At 42.3% G+C, this 22093-nt stretch overlaps 1 long non-coding RNA gene across 1 annotated transcript in view; it reads left to right on the top strand.

The window, feature by feature from the left end:
- LOC118246318 (uncharacterized) overlaps positions 1 to 22093 on the top strand; it is a 111987-nt gene that overhangs the window by 69780 nt on the left and 20114 nt on the right. The window contains exon 7 of the long non-coding RNA XR_004778138.2: positions 13481 to 13668. This is a non-coding gene — a long non-coding RNA (uncharacterized LOC118246318). The remainder of the gene's footprint in view (positions 1 to 13480; positions 13669 to 22093) is intronic.

Genomic DNA, 22093 nt, shown 5'->3' with positions numbered 1-22093 from the left:
ATCCTTCCTGCAGGAGAAGTACAGCGTGCTGGGCTGGAATTCGGGCCATGTGGCTCCAGCTGAAGTACCGACATTTCAGTCCTGCACAGGATGCACCAGGCTTTTTTATAGAGAATAGAGGCTTGCACAACCAAAAGGCTTCGTATCGAGTACCCCCAGAATTCAGCAAGGGGAAAGGAATACTTGCCGTTTTGCTTTGCCATTTCAAAGAGGAATAATTATTGCTTTAGACCGTGATAAAGGCTGGGTCTGTGCTGATGTAACCAGTTCAGGATGTGGCCCATCACATCCACTCTGTGAAGGTGTTTACAGTGTTGTTCTGAGATGAGCATTAAGGAGACAAAGCATCCGGTGAATGGAAAACAGTGTGCTTGAGTCATGTATACAAGGCTGTTTTATAACATATTTCCAAGGTGCATACTCACAGTTACTTGTCTAACCATTGTCATTATTATTTTGTAGTAATTATGATTTACCTGTACAAATTAGGTGGGTAAGAGGAAGGATTAAATGACATATAAAAAGCACACTGACCAGAAGGAAGTTGAAAATTCCAAGGAGGAGTTCTTAAAGCAATTGTATAACACCTAATTGTAGAATATAAACTGTGATCTCCCAAAAGACACTGTATACTAATGGTAACTTCTGGTGGTTAGCCATTAGATTTGGTCATTTTAAAATCACTTTGAGCTACTTAAACACAAATTTAAAAAGGGATCAAACTTTTTTCCCCCACTAATAATGTCGAGTGCTTTCCCCATAGCTTATTCATCTTCAAAGTTCTTTGCCAACATTAGCTAATTATTCTTTTTTTTCTAATTAGCAGAAATTGAGTGTGGTCAAAAGGGCCATTCAGCCAATTAGCACAGCTCTACCTCCAAATCTCTGAGCTTCTGACCCAGAGCTTTCAAGTGGCTGATGAAGATATCATAAAGCGGTTGTGCTGAGCCCATATGTAAAGGGAACCAACTAGAGAAAAAGAAAAAAAAAACACACGTAAGGGAAGTGTATCAAATCTCCTCATTCGCAGCTTTCCCCAGAGGCGGCAGCATGGAGAATGGAGGGCTGGATCCAGGGGTCCTCCTGCCCTGCATGCAGCTGCATGAAACGCGCTGCAGGTGGGGTTTCCCTAGCCCTGTTTTGAAGGCATAAAGGCAGGTAGGCTTTGTGGTGGCCACCTGTTCAGAGGCCACTTTTGTTCTCCTGTGCTTTTTCAAGCTGGATGTGGCAGGGGTCGTTCTGGTGTTATTTAAGCGGTGGTCCTGTGCGTGCCGGTCCTGCCCCTGGCTGCTTGCAGAAGCAGCATCTTGCTCAGCACAGTTGTTGGCTTTGCTCTGGTGGGTGTACTCCTTCCATTCTTAATTGACTGGTGGCAAACTAAGGGGATAGCCAAGCAAGAAGGATTTAGGAAGTGATTTGTTTGGTTTAAGCTGTGTTTATGTTCAAACTGTCTCCTCAAAAGTGTGTCTTCTGAGTCTCACGTGTATTCGTGCTGCTCACCACGAGTCGCGTTGCTCACTTTTAAAGAATCTGTGTGCACCCATAACTCAGTGGCTGCAAACTGCAGGTAAATGTATGGAAATATGAACATTTTCACCCTCCCTTTGTGCTCTGCAGTTCTTGACTCCTTCTTCTAAAAGGGCTGTAAAGTGACAAATACTCCTTGAGCAGCAGCTCAGTTTGGCTACTCGAGAACAGCTGCGTATGCGAGACTTGTTTATGTTTCAGAAACTGGGAATGTTTTAACCCCGAACAACAGTGTGTGCTCCAGGAGATTAATATCTGCATTACATGGGCTTGCTGAGAATAAATTAACTCTCGATGACACGATTACTGTCTTAGCAGTGTTCGCTGCATACAATTGCATGGTGTCTAAGATATTAATGTGTTTTTGTGAAGAATTTAGGAAACAATTTATTTATATGACTGTGCTTCATTCCATATCACGCCAGGACATCAATTAGCTACTATCGCCTGTAAAAGAAATGTAAATCATGTGTCTTATTGGTTACGAGGATAATACTAGGACAATAATTCACAAAGAATAATTCATTTCATGAATCGTGCCCCATTCTGTGCTCATGAATTGTTCACAAACAGATACAATTTCTCAAGTTTTCATTTTTCAAATGATTCTAATGGATTCTTCTTGGTTTGAGTTTACTCGTGGAGTTTTTGCATATTCAGGACTTAAAGTTTGGGGTGGTTTTGGTTGGACACAGCACAATACATTTCTTCCTTGAATGAATCAGCGCAATTCTTAGAATCGGTTATGTTGTGAACACTTTTGAGACCTAGGGTACGTATCCTTTACCAATTTTTGTAAAATATGGTGTCTGGGGAAGAAAAAAAACATTTGCCCCTGGCCAGAAATACAAAATGAAGTGAACCTCCAGAATGGTGAAAAACAGAGTAAGCTTTAAAAAAGGGTTTATGTGGAGATTTTGAGAAAAAAACATATTCTGGGAAATAATACATAGAAATAAGATTACTCTTGCCCCCAATGCAGTTTCTAAAAGTAGGCAGAAAAACAATTGCCTTAGGAAGATAATCAACTCCAGCCACGTTTGAAAGAAAAATATTAAAAAACAAACAAACAAAAAGTAGTGCATAGATTTTAGATGCTATTTGTTACAATTTTTCTGCAGAATCTTTGACTTTAATAGAGAAAAAAACGAAAGGTTTGATATTTTCATTACGGGAAGAACTTGTGTTTGTGTTGACAACATGAGAACTAGGAGGAAAATGTGAATTTTCTAGCAAGTGGTGCTTTCTGAACGACTTGGAAATAAGAATTTTCGTGAATACCCTGGTTGTAAGTAAGCAAGACAGTAAATATGTATAATTAAAAATATATATATTCAATATAAAGTCTAAAATGGTCTTCCTGACTCACATTTATTTTGTTTGCCTGTAGGTACTGACACAAACTAAAGACAATTTTAACTGTGCCAATTTTGGAACCTACCCTCTGTACAGCACAGGCATTGGCACTGAGGTGCCCAGTTTCCATGATACTGCATGTGTGTTGAATATTGGATGGGAGGGTTGAATCCGGATTTTCTTCCTTTTGCAGAAAATAGATAAGATGGACAAATTGCATGTGTTTCATTTTTTTTCGTGTGCTTGATTCACACAGATACCCAAGCCTCTAAACAGTCTATTGAGAATCTGAAATCCATCCTGTTCTCTCATATTGCTAGGCATGCCTTTCCCATGCTAATACATCAGGAAATTTTATTGCACTAAAGAGCATATAAAGTTCACTGCTTTGCTGTGACCTTTTCTCCTTTAAATTGTTTCATCATTGTGACCAATACAGACCAAAGGGAAGATGTAAAAATGTTCGGGACGTTTATTTCTAAGAAGGTTAAGCAACTTTTCCTATGCCCTTTTTACATTCTTCTAGACCTTCTAAAAAGAGACCATAACATGACAGAGATGGCCTCCTTAATTACATTTTGTTGTCAGAGGAAGCATGCTTTAAAAGAACAGTAACCCAACACTCCTCTAGTTGAGGATCTCAATAATCTCAACCAGGTTCACAACATTTGGAAAACCCCAAACCTTCTGTCAACCGATTGAAGCGAATTTTACGCATGCAAGAAATACAGTCATCTGGCACAAGGTTCTGTGTTACGGGGCTCGGGCAAAAGGATCCAGTTTCAGTTTGCCAGAGTTTCATGAGCATTTGGATAGATTTCACAATGGCAGTGGCTTATCGAAAAAAAACAAAAGCTGAAGAGCAATATGCTGTTGTCGTGCTTGTTTTCTGTAATGTTCATCTCCATAATAAATGTAAATTGGGTCCTGAATATTGCCAGTCTAGAAATCTTAATAACAGCTGATGATTAAAGAAAAATACAGCTATCAGTGAAATTTGGGCTGGGTAACACTTTATCTCCTTCCCCAGCCCTTTTTGGTTGGCCAGCTAGACCTGGTTGCTTTGTTTCTAGCACAACTGCCAGTAGCTTTGCACGAGACAAAGGAGAAAACTGCTCCATTTTATGTTTGTATATATTCTGTCGTGGTTTTAGCAGAGATTGCCAGCAAGAATATACAGACTTACAGTGGGCTGCTACAGTGATATAGGACATAGGGACTTAAAGCCCAGTGAAGGTGAGCGAAGGCTAATGCAGTGAATTTGGCAGGAGAATACCATGGGTGGGAAATTTGTGTAGGAAATAGGAAATCCCAAACAAGGGCATGCACATTTCCCTGAAATTGGAAAGGTGATCTGTCTGTACTGTAGGACTCCTGTAGTATGCCTGTTAGTTAGGTTGGTGAACCTGCTGGCCTTCCCTTGCAAGATGAATTGCCTTCCCTCAGGACTGTCTGGGGAACAGCAGAGAATGGCATGGCATTAGCAAAAAAAAAAAAAAAAAAAAGGCCATTTCTGGCTGTCTCCCTCTGGGAGGACACAGCCTGCGTCCCAGCTCCTGTGTCTGTAGAATGATCATTCCTATGGTCTGTACCAAATGTAAGGTGCTAGGAGCAAATCTTCCAGGTTCCGACTCAGGACTTAATCGAAAATTGATTCGGTTCCAGAGCAGGTTGGACACGACTGAACCCTGTATGTTTTGGGGAAGGCTTGGAGAGCCTTTATAAATATCTGTGTAGTTCAGATCAACAAAGCTCATACTTCAGGCATCTGCCATTGACTCTCATTGGCATGATCGTAGATGTTCCCTGTGGCCTAAAGCATAATTCTCAGTTGGCATGGTGTGAGGATTAAGTCCTTAGCATGTGAAAAGTGCCTTCTAAATGAGGCAGGCTAGATGTTATACCCTGTGCAGTTGTACCCACAGCCTTCAGATACTCAGTATGGATCTGCAGTTGATTCCTGAAATACCTCTCAGGAAGAATACAGAAAATACCATTTCCTGAAAAAGCTGTCCCCAGAAGGGAAAAGCAAAAAATTCTTGAAAACCAGTGACAAGGAAGAAATAATGTATGGTTTTGCTCTGCCTTTAGTTCTTGCAATTGTGGCTGCACTCAGTGCCTAACTTGTGCTGGGGATAAGGACAAGGAGAGCTGTGTGATCGTGCTGTTACTTCCCTTCTATCCCTGGCTGGGTCTGCATGACCTGTCTAAAGCCAGATTCCAACTCTGAGAGGATTCATCCAAAAGGAAGGATGACAAGAGCCTTATAGAAGTATTTCTGCAGGAAAAAAAACAACATTGGGAATGTTGATACATTTGGCCATAGTACCATGCTGGGCAAAAGTGCTAGATAGGGTGAGGTGTGAGCATTGCTCCCACAGGATGTCCGTTGCTGATCATGGTGAGAAGAAAGGAGAGGTTGTTGGTATCGACTCTGGTAAGTTGACATCTGCTCTCAAAAAGGAAAAATGAATTAATTAAAAATAAAAATTAAAAAAAAAAAAGGTGAGGGAAGGAGCACAGAGGTGTTGAGGTAAAGAAAGAGGCTCTTGCTAACATCAGTTGTGCTCCATGCCTGGGAGAGTGAAGAAGGGGTGGTAGTGGTAGTGGTATGTGCAACCCTCCGGACGGCCATGGCTCAGAGCGGTGTGTTTGAGCTGGCTGTGCTGCACATGGGAGCATTTCTGACTAAATTAGCATCCTAGATTAGGCTCAGGATTGCCTTCGTGCCCAGTGCGCTGGTGCCCTGTTGAGCGCTGCCCAGCAGGAGGTTATCAGGGCTGCTTGAGGAGCCAGGTCATTCACACTGGCTTTGATGGACCATAAACTCTTGCTGTGTCACAGCAAGGGAGCCTTTAGCCAGATTTGTTTTTTTCTTTGTGAGATGGGGACCCTAGACAGACATTCAAGCATTTCCTCACTGCAGGCTGCCCCATCCAAAGGTATTTGCTTGGGGGCTATGAGCCCAGAGCTGATTCATTAAATCTCTGGTAGGAGAAATAGGTGACTGCCTGGGCTGTGCTTCAATCCAGGTTACCTAGGCTGAAAATCTGGCCTTGCCTATCTCTCCAAGATGCTTTTGTGTCAGCATAAGCCTCTTACTACTGACTGCTCCGTGTTCTTGCCAATGCAGCCTGTTTCTCTTCTGTGTCCCAAATGCAAATTTTTACAGACAACACAGATGAAGGTTCCCCTTTACAGCTCCAAAACTCTTGTGCCCTGAAAAATCTGAGATTCCCTTCAAGGGATTCAACTGCTGTGTACCTCAGAAGCATTAATGGCTATATTTTCCACTTGAAAAAAATGATTAGAGGAGAGATTTCATCAGATGACCCCCATACTTTTGTATAACTTTGGATTTGCAGATGCTCAGATTTTAGCAGTGTTTGGGAGGAAGGTTATAGTGCAAGGTGACTGCAAGTTCTCATTTTAGTCCTTTATTAGATACTGGAGGGAACAGAAGGCAGAGTGGATGAGTAAGTATAATTTTAAGGTCTGACCGGTTGGGCAGGAGAGTCACATTCTCAGAGCAATAAATAGCTCCTTCCAGATCATGATGTGCTAGCAGTGTTGGGGAAGCAATAACATGGGAATGGCCTAAGTTAATGATATATATTAAAGGAGATTATGCAGATATCGAGGACACGTTTAGTAAAGCATCTATTGTCTGCATCTGTCACCACAATTCTGGCAAGTATTGAGAAATATAGAAAGTGTAAAGTAGGAGGAGAAAAAACTCCTGCATTTGTTGATTGCTTGTTGACAGCAACTGGTTGAGACGTTTGCAGAATGCTTTAAAAGATTTTAATTAATTGTTGGGATTGTTTGTGCATGACCTATAAAACCCATTCTGATCGTGCTTCTGGCTGCCAGAGTGGGGAAAGATGTCACAGGGAGAGGGTGCGGTTGTGTGCGTGTGCATGCGAAGGGAAAGCATCCGAGCATCCTAGTACAGGTCCTTAAATAATTTCAGTTGCTGCTACAAGGATCCTCACAAAGGAAACTGAGATGGACTTTTGTGACGGCAGAAGAGCGGATGTCTCAGATGGTGGCCCCTGGAGGTGCCATGAGCTGTTTCCTGGGCACCTATTCCCTAAGGAAGGCGCTGCACCCTCCGGCAGATGATCCCTGGGGCCACCGTAGGCCGTGCCCCCTGAGATGGTGGCTGCGGCGCAGCTCTGATCCCAGCTCTGCAGAAGGTTGTGGAAAGCAGCCAACCGCCCGTGAATCAGAGGCCTTAATGACTATTTATTTGCCTAATGTTTTGTAGCGTAATTAAGCTGCCATTTTTTAAAACAGAATCTCCTGCCGCCGCCCCAATTGCCATCAATCCTTCCAACAGGAGTGCATGGCGGTGTGATGTGAATTGGGCCCGGGGTGTGGGAGCATGCCAACACAATGCTCATTTTCACTCATGTAGTCCTCCTGAACTACCAACGTGGTCCTGAACTGAGGACAGAGCGGTTTTGTCTGTGTCCTGGCCTTCGCTGCTGCTTGGGTGAAGTCTCGAGCAGTTTCAGTTGTGTCGTTGTCGCTCACTTGTAAATGGGATGAGCTGTTTTGTTGTTGGCTCGTTGAGTGCTGAAACAAGCACAAACAAGAGTTTCTCTGCTGCTTTTCAAACTGTATTTCAGTCCTGAAAAGGTGGCAGTTGTGTCATGATTTATGGCTCCTATTTGGTGTTTTTAATTGGGAATTTACACGACAATTTGTGGCTACATGATTATGTTAAGATTATCATATAAAAGATCTAGGACAGTTGTTTGTGAAACCCTGGGGGCACATACCAACCTCCTTAGCTATCTAACCAACTGTTTTGCTCCTCAGTTAAAAGAGTGGGGCCTTCAGAAGTGGTTTGATCTTCCTCTGGAAGGTTAAAGGTCAAATGACTCATAAATGAAGAAAGAGTGATTTAATCCAAGGAACCTGTGCTGTTATTGTAAAACAATATTCACCAGCGATGGTACACTGCTGTATAAATGACAAACTGCGTGGCGATGGAAGTTATTACATCACTGAAAACCTCACCTGCACTACATTTATGACTCCATAAACATAGGTTTATTTAACAGCTGTGGGAACACCTACGGCCATTTTGTGTGAAAGGTCAGGAGTCCTAAATTTCAGTTCGCATGTTAGTTTTCGTGGGTGAGGTTCATAAAACGTGATGACTAGCATTAAGTGATCAGAACATAACCGAAATATAATGTTGGGGGAAATGCGTGCTAATATAACCATTTATACCCCCCCCCATGTTTCCTGAAGTATCTGGGAGGGTCTGTTTGTTTGCTGAATGTTGCTCTGAAAACTGATTTATATCATTTGGTTACAATTTTGTCTCCCTTGCAACGAGAGTATATAATTGTGCTTGCCACCAGAGTTGGATTCGAGCAGGGCTTTGCCTTCTACGACATTTTTAAAGGGGGACAGGCAAGTGCAGCCTATTTCAGAATGTGAGTTAAAGGTAGCCGTACACACAGCAGCTGCTCCTCAGTTCCTCTGCCAAACGAGATGATTAAAAAATATTAATATTTATCCTTGAAGTTGCCATGTTAAACAACAGGCCAACTGGCTGACTGGGCAGTGAGCTGTGTGTTGCCAAGTGCACAAAATAAAGAAAAAATAAAGAAAACCAGGGCATATTCCTGTAAGTACACTTCATGTGGGAGTGTGGCTTTGTGTAGCTGGTGTCCCTATGCAGTGGGTCACAGGAGCATGTGGCCCCTCTGTAAAGGGTAAGAAATAACCATTGGGTGAATAATTCTTTTTTTGTACTTTTTTAGCATTTGCAAGTTAAACCAAATCTTGATTTGGAGATGAAATTACATGCACGCTGTGGGCGGACAGGCATCTCCTTCTGGTCTGTGCAATATTGTTCTCAGCTCCTCTTCTGTGGTCTTGTCCAAGTGCTGTCACACATGCGTATGGGTGCTCCTTTACATTCCCCACCCATGTTATTGCTGCAGGTGCTGTACTGTTGCTTAGTGAATGGTAGCAGATTTTAACAAATTTGCAACAGCAATCTGGAATACTGAAAGGATTATGACTAAACCAATAAATTACTATTGTCTGCTTTCATCACATGACAGATTCCCATAACTTGGTCCAGTGTGACTGAAGTTTGTATGCTGATAAAGATTACTGGGTTTACTTACATGTTAGAAACACTATTGTTCCATTAGATTCATAAACAATTGTTAGTCAAAGATCAAACAGAGATAATTACTGTTTTTTTTTGCACTTTGGGAACACAGATGAAATGATTAGAAAAATCCAAAAAGATATGAAGCAATAATGAAACCTCTCTTAAGCAATGTCAAACATATCTTTCTTGTTTAACAGCATTGTGTATCTCCATCAATAATCTCGCCAATGGTCATATAATTAACTATGCTAATAACGCTCCGTTTAGTCTTTTTATTACTATTATTGCTGTGAACCTACTTAAGAGCAATCCACTGTAATTAGTAATTAATCTGATGATCATGTTGCCCTATGCAAACATGAGATGGAGCATGTTGATTTAACCACACTGGCCTCGGTCTCCAAATGTCGCTGCTGCCGTGAGTTGCTGCCTGCAGCCCTCCTGCCCACCCGGGCTGGGGTCTGCTGGCTTGGAGCTGCCCTCGTGGGGCCGGGGACAAGGGACAGAGCAGCCCTTGTGTTGCCTCCTCTGCCTCGCCAGGCTGCTGCTGGCCCCTGAGTTTTGGGAGCACCTCCCGGTGCCAAGGCCATCTTCTTGCATGCACTGTAAGCGGGAAAATGTGAGCTCTGCTGGCTTGGTCAGCACATGCTGCGAAACACAGAGTTGGGCATTTAATATAGAAGTATTTCTGCTCCAGTTTGGTGTTTCACATGGAAGCCATTTTTCTCTCCCTTTCTAAACATTGCCTTTGATTCTCTTTTCTTTAAATCCCCAAATTATCCTCATCCATTCACTCTTGTTTACTCTGGCAATCTTGTAATGCTAGTGTTTGCCAACATCCCACTTTTTTTTTTTTCTTTTAGCTTGGAATAGGAAACAAATGTGATAGTATTTATTGGCAAGTGGTGATATTCTTGTGGCAGTCGTTGTGCTGAGCCCTAGCAGAGAGGGAGAGGTGAAGAGAATTGAGAATTCCCACTTGAAAGCAGTGCCATTTTTTTAAATTATCACTGGGGTTCCTGAAGTAGTAGAACTGCCACTACTTTTTTTTGGGGGGGGGGGGGGAGGGGGGGTGCAGGGGAGGTGCACACAGCAGAGGAAACAAAAATTCAGATTATCTGCTAAAGAGGTATTACATGCCATGCCTGAAGTACTAGAGCCTTGAAAATCCAGCCTTGCATTGGCTTCGTCTTCTTCCTGGCATTCCCTGTTGCAACAATGCAGAATAGGGAACATCAGGTACTGATCTCACCACCTCAGTGTGTGTTGTAATTATTCTGCCTGTTTTATAGCACAGTTGAAGGTTCTTGAAATTCTCTATTAGTAAATGTGTCCATGGTGTAGTTTTAGATAATGCAGGAAAGTGATATTAACCCAGAGAGTGAAAAAAGTAGCTTTTAATTTTATTTATTTATTTATTTTTACCATAAGTGTAAAAGCTGAAGGTGCAAATCAGGTTTAGGGGAAATACTGCTATTCAGAACTAGAATTCATACAAAAAGGCAAAAGTGTTTCCATACAGCACTTACAGCGTGGAGCCTAAACCTGCCTAATCCCTGCTCCACATAATCACCAAAAATACTTGTCAAAAGTCTGTCTATCTGTACGGGGCTGGAGATAGTTGACGCTTTGTAAGCGTCCCTGAATTATCTGTCTTAGCAACCTACACCTCTGCTGAGCTGTGCAAATACAGCAAAAGGTAGGGTTCTGGTGAAACCAGTATTTACACACAATCTCAGTGTTGGAAGTAATTAATCTTCAACTGTATGAGACTCTTTGTGATGTAAAGCAAGTGCTGACACTTTTGTGTAAACATGAAGATTAGCATATTTACAAACTGGTAGATGTTACTTTGATCAGTTGCTGCTTGCACTGGAAAGGCATGCTGGCATGCAGGCTTGCTCTTCATGTGACAAAGACGTCTAATCCTTTTACACTATTCTCAGATCCATATTTAGAATTCTGACTGGTGTTTTCTATATCCACTTGAGCTCACTGTTTAGTTTGTTTAGCAGTGTTCATCCACTCTTTATACTCACTAGTGACTCATTCCCGTTTGTTTTCTTTGCAAGGCAAGCAGTAAAATTCCAAAGTAGTAAATGACCTGGGTGAAAAACCCTTAAACTCCTTTCGATTTAATTACTAAAGCAAATTGGAACCACTTGCAGCCAGGCTTTTTGATGGCCTATATAAAGATCTTCACTGTTTTCCTTTTTGCTTTTAAGTAAGTTAGCGTGAAAATTAGCCAACCCAGATCCAGCTTCCTCGTAACAGCATTGCATCAAGGCTTGGGTTTCTGTGTACATTTACACTTATCTGGAAGACTTTGAAAGAGGCATTCTAGGTGCTTATTTTTGTTCCTCTTAATTTAATGGTAAACTGTAAACAATACATAATTCATTTTAGTGCAAATTATAGCTTCACATACTCTAACTGGTTAGTGACAGGGGATCTTGTGGTAACAAGATAATGACCTGAGCGGGTTCGAACAGGCTGGGTCTTATCTTTTCAGAAGGATGAAATAATGTTATGACATTGTCAGCATATTGTCTAACATGCTGGGATGCTAGCAGCTCATTACTTATGTGCAACCCATGTGCCTGAGTAACTGCCTGCAAGATGGGCCCTTCCAGGTGTGCGTGCGCTGACAGGACCGGACAGGCCGGGTGGCCGCCGACCCGCAGGAGGGCTGTGCTGCTCAGGTGGGCCCACACACGCTCGCGGGGGAAGGCTGAGGCTGAATCTGTTCCGTGGGTGGGAACCGCTGTTGTTCTCAGCGCCGGGGCCTTCGTTTGAACGCTGCCAAACGCATTGACGTGGCCTACCAACAGTTGTTGGAGCCGGGAGACACCAGCCTGCCTCCTTTTGGAGGCATTCCGGCTTTCCTCTGGCAAGCTGGAGCTCTGCCTTCATCCCCAGGCACACCTGTTAGCTTGTCAAAGAGGAGGAAACTCCTTCTCACCAACCCACTGTCTTCTAGAAGGTGTGAAGTTAAGCCCGGAGTCTTTAGGCACTAACTAACCTTGACCTGGCTGCTGTCCACACACTAAAACCTCTCATCTGATTTTAGGGCTCTGACTCAGTTTCCATTTGGCAACAGCTCCCGGTGATGAATGTGTGGTTCGGAGACACAGCTGCCACCCAGCTGTTTGCCCTAATGGCATAACTGGAAAGATTACTCGGCATTTTACCAGTGTTAGGTTGGGCTGTACAGAGATGCTGAGGGCATCCCCTTCCACCGTGCAGTACTAAGGCTGGAGGAGGTGCAGGAGGCACCTGATGGTGGCAAAAATTAATGTGAGGTTAACTGCAAACCTCAGAGGCTGTTGTTGGTCTTATCCAGAGCTGTATCCTCCATGTACAAAATGAAAAGACAAATATGCCTCAGCCATCTCTAGTGCCTTTCAAGTGGATCATTGATATGTAACTTCACCTACTGAAGGACCCCAGCAGCCTTCCAGATATGCAGGTTGGCCCAAGCCTCTTCGGTGGGATAGTAGATATTGTACTGTGTTAAGAAAGAGCCATTAAGAATATCTCGTGGGAAAGGCATATACTGATCCCTTGTATCCTACCTCGGTTTTTCCAGGACCAGTGTCCCTGGTACAGCACTGAGGGTAAAGTTAGCATTTTTCCCTTGAATTGTTGCTGTCAGTAGTCTGCAGTTACACAAGTTTAGAGCAAGCTGGGTTTTGTGGAGCTTTGTCCCCCTTTGTATGTAGCATACAAACAATAAAGACAGGATCTGTGTTTTGATTTCTTGTTAAGCAAAGTAAACAGGTGAAGTGCTCAGAAAAGAAAACTGGTATACTTGCATTACTCACAAAGCATCACATCTATGTTAGATCTATTACTGATTAAAACTCTTGTTAAACCGAGGATCAAAAAGAAAGCTCGACACCTCATTTAGCTCTTTTCATGACTGGATTAGCCTAAGTAGAACAACTTGTCTATATGGGAACAGTACAGGCACTTAATTTTTAAAATATTTTCCTATCTGGGAAGAGAAGCTGTAAATAGAATATATATGTGTAAGGAGGAGGAATACATTTCATTTGATGGTGGTAATGAAAAATTATTGGGTGGAATCCTGACCTCACCAAAATCAATACAATTTCTTCCATGTGTTTCAGTGAAGCCAGGATCTTGCCTACTGTATTTCATATTGATCCTTCAAGGGGAAAAGAATCACTTCTGTGGGTTATATTGTTACTTATTTAAAATGGAGTAGCTGGTTGCATATTTATGAAGCAAAACAGTGTATTAACTGAGACCTTCCTAAGTATACGTTAATCTCTGTGGTTTACTAAAAGCTTGCAATATGTTTGGTTTGATTTTAACTTAATAAACAGATTAGAAGACATGCAGTTAATATGCTAAATAAAAATGGGATTTTGGTAGTTCTGCTCAATTCTGCCCAATGCCATTACTTGTGTCTTCATTTTTTTCCAGGTTGCTGCTGTTCAGCACTTCTGCAACTTAGACACACACAGAAACGGGAACCCTTTGCAGCCAGTAGTGGAACATGAGTGTGGACCCTTCAGGCTTTGTCTGATTTCTTCCTGTTTCTCCAACGTGTTGCTAAATCATGGCAATGGAAGAGCTCATCTCCAGGCTGCCGAACGCATGCTGCCTTCCAGGTCAGACCTAAACAGACATCAACATACTTACAGCTGCTCACTTTAGTCAGCAAGGCAGGATCCGATTCTTGGGATTATAGCCTGACTATGGATTGGGAGTATGGGAGAAATTTCTACAGGGGCTGCAAAAAGGGAATAGTCTCAGGGCTACAGCAAAGCTGCGAAGCTGCAATAGTCCTGAATTGCAGGATTTGGAGTTGGCAAGCTGATTATTCAGCTCTGCAGCACTCAGACCCCAACCGTGAACGTCATAGGAACTTTGATGTTTTTAATGTTGTCCATGGCTGTGCTGTAGTAGGCAGGACTGACCCTTTTATGCTCTCACAGGTCTTTTTTTTTCTGACAGTTTTATGGGCTTAAATAGATAAAAATCTTCATTTTAGGAAAAGCATATATTTAGGAATTTTAGGATACTAATTTCATGTTGCCCTAGAGCATTTTCTGCAAATGTTAGCATGCACATACTATTTCTGGTGATTAAAGCAGAGTATTTTGACTTTAAAGTGGCATCTTCTGAATAAATCTGTCTCCAAATGATTTATGCATCCCATTAGGATTTAGTGCTGGTAGTTGTTCTGGGAATCCTGATCTGGTCTTTCAAGAGTCGCCTTAGCTTTATCAGTCCATTTACATGTGGTCATATTTCAACCTCCAGGAGCTTTAAAATGTTTAGTACACAGAACACAAATTTAGGCCTGTGTTTGTTTTTATTGGTGGAACCTCTTTCCTTTCTTCAACATTCTCAAATGTTCCCTGGTTTAAGTAGAGTTATCTAAGGTAATCCACTCTTGCCCTTACCAGGGATATTCCACTTTGTTCATAAGCACATAACATAACTCTAGTCCCCAGTGATTTCATTGTGAAATTAAAACCCAGACACTCATCCAGATGTCTTAGAAGATAAGGGCAGGCCTAATCCGTATGTCACAGAGGACTTGAGGAGCAGGAATTCACCTATACATCATCACGTTGTTATTAGCCCGGACCATGGCAAGCCCAACACAAACATTTTCCACAGGGCTTGCATTCAGGCTTGGCAGTGTTAAGAAAATACCCTCCAGCGATGTGTTATTTTAGGCTGAAATAAAAGTAGACATGAATGGCAAGAGGAACAGAGAAGTATTGTTTTTATTTTCAATGTGAACCCATAACTCGTGTTAAATGAAAATCTAACCAACTAAGATGTAAATACCATCGTGTTCAAATGAGCTATCAAATATCAACACATTTATTTTGTGATGGAGTACTGATGCTTGTCTTAGGCAGTGTAATGCACTGTGGGAAGGGCAATTTAGATAGGAGAAGCCAAAAGCTTTATCTGATTAAAACTGATATGATGATTGATTTTGACAGAGGAAAATCACTTCCATTGCAAAAAAGAAGGCAACAAAAACATCGTGCATTTGTCATTAATATGAGCGGTGGCACCAAAATTAGAAACAAAATGCGGGCCTGTGAAGGACAATTTTTGCCTCTATTTTTACAGTTCTGCCACAGAAGTCCCCCCCAAGGCTGCCATCTTGTTTGTATTAAATAGTTATTTTACAAAATCCCTGGAAAACCCTTAGGGTAGGGACTGGAACCCACCTCTCTGGGAGGTGACCTAACCTGCACAGAAGCCCGTTTCTGTCTGATCCTGCCTCCTCATTCTGCTTCTCCATCTTGCCCTGGGAGCATTCCCAAAAGTGAGGGGAGAGATGCTCCAGGATAATGATGAGGCCGAGTTTGCGATTAAAGCATTAAACTGGGAGTTAGCTGTTTTGGATTCAGCTCCTGCCTGTGCCACAGATGTTCTGCGTGGCCATGGCATGCTCTGTGTTTGACAAAATTCATCCCTGTGTCAAGAGCCAGCTAGAGGCTTGGATGCCATCTGATGCTGAGAGACACACAAGGCTTACGCACTGGTTGAACATTATACAAGTATATTTAGAAAACCCTACTGGATGTAAGTGTTGTGATATCCCTTCAGCAAGAGGGCTGAACCTCTTGTGCATAGTCAGTGCCACAGTGCTCTCTCCCACTAAGCAGGAAAACTGCAGGGTTAATCACGTTAACATTTGTGAAATACTGCTGTAATGTAAGGGACAAGAAGTGTGTGTCCATTAGAAGGAAAGCCTACAGGTTGCAAATGCTCTGCCCAGAGCTTATGCACTTACTACACTCACAAGCATGAAAAAGTGCTCTGGAAAAATCTTCAGAGACAAAGAATAAGCCTTATTAACGAGTTCTAAGGGTTTTGTTTGTTTGTTTTTGAAATAAATATCGGTTGGAAATTCATGTAAAACTATTTTTGAAAATCATGACTAGAGTAAAGGGATCCAGAAAAAATGGCAGAACAGAGAAACACTCTTTTAAATGGAATATGGGTTTGATTTTTCATTTTGGGAAGCAATCCAGGCTACCCTAACAGAAAGCAGAGACACATTTCAGCTGGGGTTTCTTTGTGCACAATGCAATGGCAAAGCAGTTCAAGACCAGTTCATCTGTGTGAAAATATGACCCTGTATGAGTCTGGAGGTCAATGAAACCACTGTTGATCTGCTCAGGGCATGCTGGTCACTGCTTTAGGGTCACTTTGATTTATGTGCTTAGCTTTTCCACTTCCAGAAGAGTAAAATGTGGGTGACTCTCTTTTCATTGACTCTCATTTGTTGTCACAGGCATGCATTTTCCTCAGAAATATGTACTATATGAAAAAGTCTGATAAATTTAATGCAATGGTACAAAGTGACATTTTTATGGAGGGTGAGCGTATGCTCAGTCATAATTAGAAAAGAACCTGAAAACTGTGGCTTTTTCTGGTTTCTTTTAAGCCATGTAGGAGCTTGCCATCTCTCTCTCTGGAACTTAAATGTCCCCTTATTGTGGTTTGAATGTTTCACAGTTTTAATGGATTTACTCTTGCCATGCTCATGTGAAGGATGGAGTTAATGGTATCACAGTTGCAGGGATGGGGGAGTTGAGGGAGAGGCAGACCCAGCAATAAGCTGAAAAAAATCCATAGCAGAACAGAAATTTAATAATTATTTATTGCTCTAACTTCTCCTATTCAACTTCAAAAGTAAAATGACAGGAAACTTTAAATTTCCTTCAGTGCTGAGACATCTTGGGAGCATTGTCTTAGCAGGTCACAGATCCACAGAGGATCTGGGGCTTGATCTTGAATACCTCCTGAGGCTTGGCAGGGACTTTCAGGCCTTCACGGTGCAGCTGTGGACACCAGCTCTGGAATGGTTAGTGCCTCATGAGTATTTCACTGGCATGAACTGATGCCAAATAACTTCTTCCAGCTGTGCAGCTCACTGTGGTGGGAGAGGTGGAAATGCAGAGCTCTGCTGGAGCATCAGGAGGCACAGAACAACCTGCCCCTGACAGGAGGGAGAAGAGACAAAACGTTGTCTCAATCGACACCAAACATTTTATTCACTCAATCAGTTCCTGTCATTAATTTCAGTGGAATTAACACAGAGTGAGTATGAATCAATATAGCTGGATTTTCTTTTCCTGGTTTCCTGCCATACTGCAAATCTCAACACTTCTGTCTTCTCTGTCACTTGTCACTCAATTTGTGAAAATGGATTTTCCTTATAATAATTGCTATTCTAATAACTTCTACCAATTAAGACTCCTTAATTTGTCCTATAGGGCTCTTTAACCCCTTTAAGCATCCATAAAAGCTGCTAACGAAGGTCACTGCCACCTGCTCTGTATGTGACTGCAGTAGCTAGGACCAGACAAGTTGTTTGGAGCCCAAGACCTGCTGCTTGCTCAGTGTGTTGGAAAGTACATTCTGATTAACGCTTACAAGATTTTGCCTTGCTCTTTCTCTTCCCTATCATTAAGAACATTTAAGGGTCTGAATTTTCCCCGTGCCTTGTCTTGTTTCATCTCATAAGTGTTAGCTCAGCTAATTTTGTGGCTACAAGGGAGAATGTGTCATCTGGGGAGGATGGGAAGAATAGTGATAAACAGTGTGGAAGTGTAACATATTTCTCTGGTATTAATACCTTCCTTCAGAAGAGCTCTTCTGTCCAGGTTGTATCTGTAGAAGTGTTCAGAAGGCATTAACAAGTGGTTGAGAAAATACAAAAAGTCACTTTGTATGGATATATACGCACCAATTTCACTGCCATTTAAATATCAATTTAAAATCACATAACTTACATCTAAGTGAACAAACAGCACATTTGTGACTACTCCATAACTTCAGTGTCTCACGTCCTGTACCATTGGTTAGGGAATTTTGCAAAAACCCGAAACATTGCCTTCTGTAAGCTCCACAAAGCACGGAGCTGGAGATGCCACAATTATTAAATGTTCAACATGCTTCTCAGTGCTTGTTCTTTAGAATAACTGCTTCACAAACCTCCTGCAAGACATCCTTAAGGCTGTTTAATACCCTCTTAGTTGTCATTTCAGTCAGCACTCAGCACTCTGAAGAGCTGCTGAACTAAACCATATTAGCAGGTCTTTACAATTATTTGTAAATGTTGGGATACTCGGAGGATTATTGCACTGGTACATTGCCTTTGGTGCCTGAGGGGAGCACGAATTATATCTTAACTGCAGGAAGAGCTCTGAGGAGCCAGACCATCTTATGAGATGAGGTGCTCAGCCCACTTCCAATCCCATCCCTGGGTTTGTCAGGGTACAATTTCTATCAGCGAGCAGAATGGACATATCCCCTAATATTAGAGTTTCACATAAATCTAATGCATGGGAAATGGATTTGTTTTTTTCTTAAATGGATAAAAATATCTTCTCATCTGAACTCTCAAACTGATGATATTTCAGAATTCCATTTGGAGAGAGAGAAAAACAGACGATCTGTGTTTTTTAAAACTTTCTGATAGCTGGTGCTTCTCGCCCATCCAGGTCATTGAAATATTACTGACACAAAGCATTTCAAATTTCTGACTATGTAGCTAACTTCAGTAAGGTTTGCCTATAATTGTCCATATTTAACTAAGGAAAACTACCATTTTCTGATACCTTTTAGTCCAGGATTGCCAGGACTGGAACCTGGAGGTTAGGTTCCTAACATTTTCAAGGAGCGTTCCAGTTTTCAAAAGCACTGAGCAACCTCCAAGTGCCATGGAAATTGTCTAGGGTTTAAAGCTCTGGGAAAAGGTCAGGCCGGTTGTTTTACAACCTAAATTTGAGCTCTTGTGTACTAAAAAGGCCAAAGAAGAAACATATCATAAGCCTTTTTTTTTTTTTTTTTAAGACCTACTTTTAAAAACCGACTAATTGAAAGCGAAGCTTATTTTCAGCCTGGTAGGTATTTATGCTTGTGGTTACGCAATTACGTATGTAATTCCCTGCTTAGAAGAATGCTGGTTATTGTATTATATTATTGCTGGTTATTGTGTTATAACTACTGGCCAGTGAGCCATTTACACTGGCTCCCGAAGTAGAAAATAAATTTTGATATATTCTTCATAGCTAATTAGCTATTTGTCTATTGCTAAAGGAGCTACCGAGAGACCTGCTGGTATACCTGATGGATCAGGTGGTGGGGAAGGCTGACCTGGATATCATGAAATGCTCCAGGCTTTTCCATGCCAGGGCACTGCAATGGGAGGCTGCAGGGAGCTGCCATCCAGCCTTGATGAGAGAAACCCTCAATCCCCACTGCATTGCCCATGGTGGAGACTTAAAATACGATAGAGGCTGCTCTCAGGGCTGCAGAGAGGAAAACTGTGAGGGAGCAGAGACAGAGGGAATCAGTTCTCTCTGCACAATGCCACCTAAAAGGGGGCTCTTCAGTGGCAAAGGTGTTTTAATATGAGAGCTTCGATTTTCTCTCTGTATTTGCTTGTGTTTGGGTTTGTTTATGCTTTGTTGTGCTGGAGGATGATGGTTTGTTCTCAGTTAGGGTAATTACTGTTATACTACAGGCTCAGAGGACAATTCAGGTAGGAAGGACCTCGTGAGAGCCCGACTCTACTGGAGCAGAGAGGAAGGTCAGAGTAGGGCTTCATGCAGGCGGGCCATGAAAGCCTGCAGAGATGGGGGCTGCACAACCTCCTGGGGCACCTGAGCCTTGATGGCCTCAGGAGAAAAGCTGTTCCTAGAGGCAGGTCTGGGGACAGGAGCAAAGCCCTGGCTGGGAGAAGCTCCCCAGTCCCTTTGCCCACTTCCACCTGTGGGTCACGGCCAGTTTGTGGTGTAGTTGCTGCCACACAGCAAGCGCCAACAGCATGGCCACAATCCTTGGATGGAGTGCATGCCTTTCCTTTTCTCTTCTTCTTCAGTAAATTGTTAATAAACTCATTAAAAATCAGAATAACATTTATGTTGAGGGGAGGTCTGCAAGTCCACATTCGTGTCTTCTGCTTTTCCAAATGGTCTCTCTTCTTCACACTTCTACTGACACGTTGGAAGAGCTGCACGTAGAGATCCCTGAACCCCTTCATGGAAAGAAAGGGAATCGCAAGAAAGGGAATTCCTCTCTCAGTGAAAACAAGGTCAGCTGTTTGAAGAGGCTTGAAGAGGCCCACAGGCCAATAATCGCTGTGTGATTTTGTAGCTCAGAGGAAAACTTTACTCACTGCATTGCTATGACCCCTGTAGAATCAATGATGCTGCATCAGCATAGAAAAAAGTTTGTCCCAGTGACTCCTCATTTTTAAATGTCCAACAGATCTCTGCAAAGTCTGGTGGCCAACGTGGCTAGCTTTCTGAAGCAAGCTGCTTTTGCTGCCCGGCTGCCTTCAGGGAAGGAACTGTAACAAACAGTGCTGGTTCCAGCAACGTGGTCAGAGGAAATGAGGGGACTGATATGCAGCTAAGAAAAAAAAAAAAAAAGGCGTTTTTGTTTTTAAACCAAAGGCAGAAAAACCAAGGCTGTTAAACATAATGTTCTGGCTGCTCTGCAGATTGTATTGCACAAGGTTTGTTTCTGTTCTTGTGGTGCTGGTGTTGTTGGTAAGGCAACTGACACACAATTGAGCACAGGTGAAGCTACAGATGGGGCATGTCTGTTCAGAAATGCCCCCCTTCAAGGAGAATGTACTTGTTGGCCTGAGTTTACCCAGCAGAAACTTGCGGAGGTTTCGGAAGCAGAAGCGTGCAGGTGGCCAGGACGGAGGCACCTCGGCTGCCCCGTGGCTGCACGCTGGAAGCGTGGCTTGGTGCGGCTGGCTCCGGGCTGGCTGTTGGTCCCACTGAGGTCCCTTGTGCTAGCTCTGCAGGTGGCATGGTGTTCATGTCCTGTCTGGTTTTGCCCCCCAGATGTGTCCAGTTTGCTAATTCAAGCTCCCTGTGTTTGATGCTTCCTCTGAACTCTCCGGCTCCTGGAGTCATATGAAAAGCTTCACTATTGCTAAAAGTTTTCAGGCTTCAGTAGGGATAGAAAAAAGCTTATAGACATGAATTTCAAATACAAACCTCACAAACAAGTAAAATTAACTTTTACATTTATTGAGCTTTAACATCTCCTGGTTTTCTGGGGCATCATTTCTGACTTGTGACTGCGAGGTTAGCAGCGCTGCCACTGACTCCTTGTGCACTCAGGCTGCATTTATGTTGCTTGGTTTGACATATTCCTGGGAGACTTATTTCCATTCTCTGTGCATTTAGCTACAGCCTGGGCAAGGCAAGAAAATCTGCTTTTCAGTTCAGGCTTTTTCTTTCCCCTTCCTTTAGCCTCAACCTTTCTGTCTTTTAGGGTACTAACTTGGCTATTACTCTCACTCACTGCTGAGTGTAATTATTGGTGATAAGTCCTACAAGTCACTGGCTAAGTGTGTACAAAATGAAAAGCACAGCCCATTGGAAACTGCCTGGTAGGTCTGGAGGGGTATTTTGATGGTAGCAGATAAAGTATTAGAAGGAAAATTAGTACGTGCAATAATTCTGAATCTGCATTTTGTGAATGTTTACTTTGCTTGTATTTCTTTTAATTTTCATCTGATATCATGCACATGTTGCCTCTTCTTGAAAACAGAGGAGGAATTTAAAGTTTTTTGTAAATTTTAAAAACAGAAAAAGGTTTTATATCATCGAAGACTTTTGTTAGGTGTTACAAAGAGTAATAGGAGATGGCTGAAGGCCAATGCTGTGCCTGTCAGATCCTCCTCATCAGTTCTTTTACAGGACATGATTTTACTGACTTGTGCTTAAACTTTTGGTTTCTGATTAATACGAAGATAGGTGCTGCTTTCTGGATCTTGGCCAAAGACTCTGAAGTCTTGTAAATGATATTTTACAAGTTTTCTAAAAGAGAAAAGTCAAGAACTCTTTTCTCCAACCAGGTAAATGTGTGACTATCATAGTAATAGAAGGATCCTTGAAGTGTTTTCCTTCACATGCATAGAAGGCCCTCAAGTACAAGGCACCAAAGAACCACACCCAAGAAGATCTAAGGTAGTTTTGTTGTTTGTGCTGTGCTGGAATTTTTTTTTTTTGTTTCACGAGTGTT

Source organism: Cygnus atratus, chromosome 12 (genome assembly GCF_013377495.2).
Source record: "Cygnus atratus isolate AKBS03 ecotype Queensland, Australia chromosome 12, CAtr_DNAZoo_HiC_assembly, whole genome shotgun sequence".
Classification (NCBI taxonomy): Eukaryota; Metazoa; Chordata; class Aves; order Anseriformes; family Anatidae; genus Cygnus; species Cygnus atratus.
This window is presented reverse-complemented; position numbering and strand designations above follow the sequence as displayed.